The sequence below is a fragment of the Eucalyptus grandis genome, chromosome 3 (assembly GCF_016545825.1).
Source record: "Eucalyptus grandis isolate ANBG69807.140 chromosome 3, ASM1654582v1, whole genome shotgun sequence".
Taxonomy (NCBI): Eukaryota; Viridiplantae; Streptophyta; class Magnoliopsida; order Myrtales; family Myrtaceae; genus Eucalyptus; species Eucalyptus grandis.
The window spans coordinates 67,116,278-67,126,183 of record NC_052614.1 but is presented as its reverse complement, the minus strand read 5'-3'; the positions used below and the strand labels follow the sequence as shown (position 1 = coordinate 67,126,183).

General features: G+C 39.3%; 1 long non-coding RNA gene across 1 annotated transcript; it reads right to left on the bottom strand.

Annotated features, from left to right (window-relative positions):
• Positions 1–310: 310 nt before the first annotated feature.
• Positions 311–741, bottom strand: LOC120291153. The gene is made up of 2 exons (XR_005549003.1): positions 555–741; positions 311–477 (listed from the first exon to the last, which is right to left on the bottom strand). It is a non-coding gene; the product is annotated as an uncharacterized LOC120291153 (long non-coding RNA).
• Positions 742–9,906: the final 9,165 nt, after the last annotated feature.

The following is a 9,906-nucleotide window of genomic DNA, read 5'->3' as shown; positions in this document are numbered from 1 at the left end:
GAGTGATGGAGGTGGAGAGTTCGTAAGCTTTAGATTTCAAAAATTTCTGAGTCATCATGGAATAAGACAGTTCATATCATGTCCTCACACTCCGAACAGAATGGAGTCTCGAAAGAAAGCATCGACACATCGTTGAACTTGGATTAGCTATGCTCTATCACTCAAAAGTTCCACGAGATTTTGGGTGGATGCATTTGTGACGGCTAATTACATCATCAACATTCTTCCCACACCAAAGTTGCAGATGAACACACCCTATAGCAAACTTCATCATAGACAGCCAAGGTATGATCATTTAAGAGTATTTGGCTGTGCATGCTATCCTTGCTTAAGACCATATGCAAGTCATAAACTTGATCCTCGATCTCTTCCCTGTATCTTCTTGGGTTATAGCACTCAGCACAAAGGGTATCGATGTTTGGTCCCAACTAATAATCGTGTATACATCAGTAGGCACGTTGTCTTTGATGAGTATTCCTATCCTTTTACAAAGAAGCTGATCAATGAATATGGACATTATACAAACTTATACAAACAATGGAGTGAAGGCCTACATTTCCTTGAGTCATCAAGCACCGAGTCACCAGCTACTAGATCCACTCATCAGTCAGCCACACACCAGATCCATCCTGATTTCCATGATTGCTGTACCTATCATCCTTGTCACAGACAGCAATCTCAGATCATTTCCTCAAGGAATATGCAAGATGAGACAATGACAGAAGGACAATCTATAGATGCTGTGCCTTAACATTGTTCTATTTCTCAAGAACAAAATACTACCAGTTCCTTATCTTCACACAATGATCTACGAGCTGAAGGAAGTTCTAATGAAAGGCACTCCAACTCCAATTCCATTCTGTCATCCTCTCAAGGTACAAGTAATACTCATCATATGCAAACTCGACTAAAGTCTGGAATTCAAAAACCAAATCCAAAGTATGCTTATTTAGCTGATTATCCAGTTCCTATGGAACCAAAGTCTATCAAGTCAGCTTTAGCTAATCAAGCCTGGTATAGGGCTATGAAAGAAGAGATGGATGCACTTGCTGAAAATCAAACATGGACATTGATTCCTAGAACTAACCAGATGCATGTAATAGGCTGCAGATGGGTCTATAAGACCAAACTCACACCAAATGGCAGTCTTGACAGACTCAAAGCTTGTCTAGTCGCCAAAGGCTTTCACCAAGAAGAAGGACTAGACTTCACTGAGACTTTCAGTCCAGTTGTGAAACACACAACAATTCGACTAGTGTTATCTCTTGCTATGATAAGACACTTTGGCCAATACACCAGCTTGATGTTAAGAATGCTTTTCTTCATGGAGATTTGAACGAGAAAGTGTACATGGAACAGCCACTGGCTTTATCAGTCCTCATCAGCCAAACCATGTCATTTTACTCCACAAGTCTCTATATGGTCTTCGACAAGCACCAAGAGCTTGGTTTGATAAATTCAGCAAGTTTTTAATCGAAAATGGTTTCTTCGCAAAGCACGGCCGATCCATCGTTATTTGTTCTACATACAAATTCACATACAGTTCTCTTGCTCCTATATGTTGATGATATCATCTTGACTGGGAGTTCACCACATCTCTTAACTGATCTTATTCAGAAACTTAGTCTTCAGTTTCATATGAAAGATCTTGGGTATCTTCACTATTTTTTGGGTATTGAGGCCAAACGAACTTCACAGACTCTCTTTCTGTGTCAAACTAAATATGCTATTGACTTGTTGAAACGAGCTTATTTGGCCAAGCGTAAACCGGTCTCAACACCTCTCGCCTCTTCGATCAATCTCCATGGCTGACACTGCAAATCTACTTACAGATCCTATGGAATACAGAAGCTTGGTTGGTGCTCTTCAATACTTAACCATTACTCGACCAGATCGGCATTTGCTACTAATCTTCTCTGTCAAAAGATGCAACAGCCTCTTTTTGTTGGAGATTTCCATCGATTAAAAAGAGTACTTAGATATGTCAAAGGTACTATACATCTTGGTATCTATCTCCATTCTCAAAGTTCAGTACATCTCTATGGTTTCTCTGATGCGGATTGGGCTGGTTGTCCAACAACACGACGTTCCACAACAGGTTTTTGCACGTTTCTTGGATCCAATCTACTATCCTGGTCGGCCAAGAAGCAACCTACTGTTTCTAGATCTTCAAGCGAAGCGAGTATCGTGCACTTGCTTCGACCACGGCTGAACTCACTGGATCACATTTGTGCTACGAGATATAGGGATTTCTCTTCAGCCACCTACTACTATATATTGTGACAACAAATCAACAATTTCTCTCACCGCCAATCCAATATTACATGCTCAAACCAAGCACATTGAAGTTGACTTTCACTTTGTCAGTGAGAAAGTCTCTTCTGGATCTATTCGTATTCAGTATATTTCTACTCATCTACAATTAGCTGATATATTTACCAAGTCTCTATCCCGCTTATCTCATCTTACTCTCCGAACCAAATTGGGAATCGAATCTTTTACTCTTCCCAATTTGAGGGGGAATGTTAGAGAATCAAGATCGAAGCCAAGTACGCAATATTGAGAAGTCAATCACGGGAGGTGAAGTCCTCGACAATTATAGATGTGGATCACCGGAAGGCGAGTCAAGAAGCAAAAGAGCTGAAGAAATTGATAACTCATGGATAATGAGTTTCATCAACGGTGGAGATCATACGAGATGTCAAAGACACGGATTACCAAAGTCTCAAGATTGCTGTTCTGTTTTGTTTAGCTGAAAAGTTTGTTAGCGAAAGTTAGTTAGTTCGTTTTTCTAGTTGTTAGTCCCTCTGTTTTCCGCATATATACAGAGAGGTATTGTAATCGGTTTACGACTATGTAGAACATCTTCTTTTGTTCAGAAAGTTTTGGCTGTATTCTTCAATCTTCTTTTGTTCAATTGAATGGAAATACAGAATCGAAAACTTCTTCACAGATCATCTACTGTCATTCTTCATCTTCATCTTCTGTATTCTTGATTCTATAAGTTCTCACACGTCAGGGTAGCAGGGAGAGGCGGAGTGGCGATGTCGGGATCTCACGGGCTGCGGGTGTAAGAAGGCGATAGTGGGCGAGCGGAAGCAGCATCAGTGCTCGGATGGAACCTGAGATGTCGCGAGCTTGGGGAACCTGAGAGATCGGCGGAGGTCGCGAGCTCGAGGAAGTTTGCGGGTGTGAGAGCTTGAGAGGTAAAGATAGAAATAAAGTAGGGTTTTGGTCTTTTTGGGTTGGCTTACAAACCGGTTCTCAAACCGGTTCCCAAACCGGTCCGGTTGATCCGGTTTCCGGGTGGGTAATCCCTCGGAACTGATTCCCGGACCGGTTCAAACTGGTTATGAGGTTTGGGAACCGGTTCCCGACCCTATTTTCTAGGTGGGCCGATCTGGGAACCGGATTGACCCGGTCTGGTTGCACACCCCTACTTCAAATAATACACCAGGACAAACCCCTCACCTTAGTACTATAGGCCACGTTAAAAAAAAAAAGGAATAGCTAAAGATGTCATAGAGAACTGACAAAATCTCCATCAAGGGGAAGTACCGAAGCCACAACACTTGTGGACTCCAGATGTGTCAGTCCAAATGATTTCACATAAACCAAGTAGTTTTTGCGCATGATGGGAATGCTTATACGGCTATATTAAAAGGACCAATATTGGAGTTAGTTTTGCACCTGAAAGAGTTAAAGACGTGCTTTCTAAGTAGTCACTGAAAGAAAATACAAAATCCTCAACATTACCGCAAGAATATTAATCTCCCCGCGCCCCCAACACCACCCAAAAAAAAAAAAAAAATCCCCTTTCGCTTTCATTCTTCTCCCCCAACTCAAAATCAAAAGATAGGAAAGAGACATCAACCCAATTCATCTAGCTCGAGACTTTTATAAGAATAGAGTCAGCATGATAATCCCACTTAATGTAATAGAAGATAATTAGAAGTAACACCCTTGCAAAAATGATGAGAAAATCATGAATCACTTCCATCCAAAGGTTCCAAATCAGTACACCTTTGGGCTTTTTATTATGAAAAACCAACAATTTAGATTCCATTACATGGTAGGACTTCATGAAAATAACCATTACACAATTAAGCTTCATTGGACAACTCAGTTTACAGCAATTTTTTAAAAATAAACGGACATCAGATCTTAATGCAAATCATAGGTAATGACACAAAGGCAAAAATTTATGATTGGTTAGAAAATTTATTATTTCTGTAGTTATTCAAGGAACCTTTGACTCCACACAATATCTCAATGCAAACCCTAGGGTATCAAACAATAGCAAAAATGTACACACAAATCCTTTGTGTGCATGTGCGTTTTGGGGGGTTAATTTTTGGAATTTTCTTATATTGCAGCATTACTAATTCAAAAATGACACCACTGCCACTTTCTGCCACACGGTAGCTTTCCAGTGACCAAAGGAAGAATATACGGTAGCTTCCCATGTGCATCAGACTGACAAAATAAACAGCTGATGTTCAAGACTAAAACAGAACATTAGTTCCCAAAAAAAGACAACACAGGTCGAATCCCCCTCTAGAAGACCAAAGAAGGGGGGAAGGGAAAGGAAGAAACAGAGGAACATCATTAGATACAAAATTTTTGTTTCGCAATGCAAAAGCCAACTGTCTCGACAAAACCATGGACCGATATGTTCAAGGAAACGCTTACCCTAAAGCAGCGTCAGCGGGAAACAGTAAGAAGACTAAAGCCTCGAAAAATTAAGGAAGGATATAAACATCAGTGCCAACAGAGCACAGTCCCCTCCCAGAAACCCTAGCGTCTTGTCACAAATTTAGAAAGTCACGACTCCCTAGAATTGACTCCAACCCTTCCCACACCATGCACAACTCAAAGAACTCCATGCCAATATGCAAGTGAGCTGGCGAAAACTTTTGACACTAAAATAAGCGTTATATATAACTTTTGGCACTTCTAGTATATTTATCCTCTTTGTTAGCTGAACCATATGGAAATCAATTCCTACTGCACTAGGATAAAGATTACCTCAAAAAAATAGATAATACATCCCCAGCGCAGAGGACATTGATATGCAAACATGAGTTTTTGTTTCTGGAACACTTGTCCCTCAATTATAGTTGCCTTTGAGTATGATCAAAAGGAGACTGAAAGTTATCTTTTGAAGCCATCAGTCTGCTCTTCAATAAACCAAAATGATGGATTTTACTTGGTCTTTCCATCTCCACGAATCCTGAAATACCCTTTACATGCTCTTTCTGTTTCAAACTTCAAAGAATTTCCGCTTAAAAGCTACAAAAGCTTGCCGTTTCAGATGCATGTGCTCACTAAGCATGTCTTTGAACCTATGTGAAAATGTTCTTGGTGGAGCAAGTTCATCTAGACCTTCAAAAATAGATTGTGATTAAGTGCAATATGTATTTTTTTTTCAGTCTGTATGGCATGATAACAGTAGATTGAAACATTGCGGTGAAATACTCAAGGGTTCAAATCTTAGGTTCTTTAGAAAGGTTGATAGAATGAACACTCTCTTCCCACAGAAGGTCAACTCACTCGAAGACTCTGCTTTATTGATGACTTTAGCACCTAATTTTTCAGCATGCTGGCGATCTTTGATTGATAAGTACTGCTGTGATTCTATCACACCAAGGAATTTAATGTCGACCAGCTTTGAGCATTTCCACACCCAGACTTGAATCACGTTCTTTAAACTTGATAGGGTGGACATTCTCTCTAATATCTTAACCGACTTCACAGTCAAGTTTGTGAAATGTGGAAGCCAATGGAGCTGTATTTCTTTCACTTGTGAGCCATAGAGTGCTAGCAACGACAAACTTCTCAAGTTGGGCAATAGTGATCTGGTCGAGTTGAAGTTATCAAGTTGCAACTCCTACAGGGAAGGCGGAAGTTGCATGAGGTCGCAAGTCCAGACTAAAGTAAGTTCTTCCGTGAGAGAGGGAGCTTAACTATGAAGGCGATGCAGAGTTGTTCTAGCGGCACAGTTCTAACTTGTTCAATTTGGATAACCTCCCAATCCACAATAAGTTAGAAGTCTGCATCAGAACTTATCCATCTGTGTATGCAGAGCCATCAGAAAGGAGCAATTCTTCCAAATTACTCAAGTTCGAAAGAGTAGAGACTAACAGTAGCTAAATACATAAATTGATTAAGCTTGTGGGAAGCTTCAGCAACTCTTAAATCTTTTGAAATCTACTTAAGAGTAGTTTTTGGAGGCGAGGAAGCATGCTGACTGAGCTCAGCATGGTGTCTATTCGTGTACCTTAAAAATTTAGGATTCTCAACAAGAGCAAGTGTCCAACTTAATTAGGAATTTTGCCTTCTTACTCTTCACAGAGCTCAGCATGTTTCCCTTCAAATTCTCCAACGTTCCAATAGCACTAGGTAACTTCCACCCTTTTTCAGTTGATATAGGATTCATCCTACCCAAAAAATCCAATGCCCACAGGGATTTAAGCTTTCCGATGGAGATAGGAAGCTCTCTGATCTTAGTGCTAATTAGAGAGAGACTCGAGTTTCACTAGCGGTTCGATAGAGTTAGGAAGTTAGCTGATTGATATTCTTGAGACGTTGAGTGTCAAAAGCTTATGATTCTCATGTTTGATTGATCCAACTTCGTCAAGATGCCAATTTCCAAAGAAACGCGGTTAAGTTTCAGTAGCCCTCCCATTTCTTTTTGCAATTCTTCAAAACGCAAGCTGTTTGTTTACATTCAAGTCAATTAGGCAATTCAGTCTTCCAATTGAATAGTCAATTTTCGGTAAACTATCACACCTTTCAAGAATGAACCTCTCCAATATCAAGCACTTAGAGAAGTCTAGAATGCACCTTCTGAGAGCTAGAACCTTTAATTTGGTTGCCATAGACAGATGGTTAATCATATTTCAAATGGAAAACTATCGGGCACAAAGACAAGGAGAAATTGGGGTAAAAGTGATACACACATAATAAGATCCTTGATTAAGCTCCAGACCTCCGAATCATCTGTAAATTGATTGTAAAAAAAGTTCAAGAAAAGCTACACTTATTGAATGGATATTGACTGCCCCAAAAATTTGTAGAGGAGAATCCAAGAAAACCATCTTATCTTTGAAAGACAATAGGAGAAACCATCAACAAAGGTGACGTACCTATAGGAGAATCTCTAATGCAAATTGTGCTTTTTGTTCTTGTCGTCCTAACTCCGTCAACCACCTTTTCTTTGGGTGTTGTACTATTGGGGATCTAGCTATTTTTTGGACTTCTAGATGTAATTTCGCTTGGCGGAATAGTTCATGGATGGATAACCTTCAATGGGCTATCAAGTAATTATCTGGAGATTTGTTCCACATCACTCTCACTCAGTGCGCTTTTGGAGCCTTATGTAATATCATTTGGAAGGAAAGGAATAATATCATTTTCCGTGATCGGATTCCGTTCATGCCGGCTATGAAGAAACACCTGGACAAGGTTGTTAGGGATAAGGCTTTGACATTCCATTAGGTACCTGATACCCCTACCAACAGAAGATTGCAACAGAGCTAGAGCCTTAGCCCATCTAGTTTCTTAGATTGAGTCGTGCTTTTGCTTCTATTTTATTTACCTTTGCCGAGGGTGTGCCCTTTGTATTTTCTATGTTGAGGTTTGTTGCTTTGTAGTTTCCCTTTTCTCGTTCGTTTTAGCTCGGCACCCTTTGACTCCTTTGATTTGTTTGTCATATTGAGTGTTTGTTGGTGCCTTGTTACTGTTGCTGTACAGCGTTTTGGTTGAAAGTTAATAGAATTCTTACCTTACCAAGAAACAAAAAAAAAAAAAACAAAAACAAAAACAAAAACAAACAAACAAAAAAACAAAGGTTATTTCAAGCCTTAGGAACCTTAGGAACCTTAGGAACCTTAAACTTCCAAGCCTTTCAGGCCAATGACTCGTGATCGCGATCGGAGTATATTTTCCATTTGGATAAAATACTTGAACCTTCTTCTTGCCCCGCCAACCATTAACCAGTACTTGCAATTGTAAGTACACATTCATTACTCATCAACTAAGTTTATTTCTTCACATATGAAAATGTTTCTCCATAGAAAAGACAATTCTCCAAACTAGCATGCCTGATTTTCTACTTGCAACCTAGTAATTGTTGTTACTCTTTTTTTTTTGGTCAATAATTGTTGTTACTTTACCTTTTTCATTCTTAATATTTTGGAGGTGAAGTCTCTTTCATAGCATTCCAAATTGGAGGAATAATAAAGGGAGTCTCAAGTTCCAGGGAAATTTATGATAAAAATCAAAGGCGAAGCTCTGTTGGGTTCTTGTATAAGTGGGTTTTTGTTACCAACTTAAGAAAAGTTACCAAAAAGTCCCGAATTATTTGTACTTGTGTTAATTCAGTCTTAAACTTTTAAATTATGTTAATTTAGTCCTGAATCTTTACATATTTTGCTAGTTGAGTCTATTTAGCCAATTTAGGCAAGAAATCGCTAACATGGATATCGAGCCATGGTCGACGCTAATGTGCATATTATTTTAATAATTTATTTTTATTTTTTAAATAACTTTTTTTTTGGTTTTTTTCTCTCTTTTTTTCTTTCTTTATTTTTTTTGGCACGGTCGGACTTCAACATAGAAATTTCAACCCAAAAAAATATAAAGAAACCTTTAGTTTCCCCTTTTGATTAACTTCGCCGACATCAATGCGGAAGTTGATTTTCACACATTCTGCTTCGGTTTATTTGTGGACTTTCCTTTAATAAATCTCGGATCGGGTTCGCACGGTCAAATTTGAACATCTGATCCCTACTAGTTGACCGAATTTATTATCTTAGTCAGCTAAAACTGGAACTTTAATAGATTTTGTCAGCTCAACTGCATTATTAAATAAGACCCTGTCGACCTAACCTCAGGAATGAAAAACAAAGTCAATGTCAACACGACCAGCTCATACATCCGGTAGCCATTCAGTCGGTCAGAAGCATAGACAGCATCATACAGTCACTTTTCCCCAGAAAAAGCGAGGCAGATTCATGTAGGCTGGAATCTATTTGAGAACAAACATCATTTTGATAGGCTAAAGTTTTGGGAATTGGGATGCATATGAACAACGACCAAATTGATGGGTTTTATTTTGAACTTACAGTAAAAATGATAGGAAACAAATTGCATTGGGCAATTGGTACTACATTGCTTTCTAATAGTTTCTCTGGTTTTGGTGGGTATCTCATAATGCTCTGTTAGAAGACAGGCTTACCATTATCTAAAATGGGAAAATTTGAAAACAGCATCCGATATTTAGGCATGGGTACCGGAGTCCCATACCCAACTTCAATGAACTAGGGCCAGAGCGTTGGGGATTTGTGCACAAACACCAGGGTCCACGGCCAGCCTCGATGAACTTGGGCTCGGCTTCAATAGGCCTAAGCCCAGGCTCTGGGGATCTAGCCATTAGCACTAGGGTCTCGGGGTTGGCACTAGGGGCCTCGGCCCGGGCACCTAGATCCCTTATGCTAGAGCTTGAGTCCATAGAGGGCCAGGCCCAAGTGTAGAGCATAGATTGCGTCATGTAGAACAAAAGGTAAGATTACGTAACCTTTTTATAAAAGATATGGTATAATAGAGAATATACTTTTTTGAAATAAGACGTGATTGTTTAGTTACATTGAAGATGATATGGATAAGTATAATACGATAAGGACCATGCAAAGCAGGTTAGAGTTTATATAGCAAGGGTATCGTGATTGTAGAATCGCAAGATCAGATATATGCGGCCAATAAGTGAAGTAATTTGTCTGAATGTATTAAACTTGGCTACCTTTCTCTTAGATATTGTAATCTGTGCTGGTCACCATACTAAGACTGTCATCAGCATATATGAAAAAATGTTTGATATTTATCAAGAAACTGAACCACTCATTG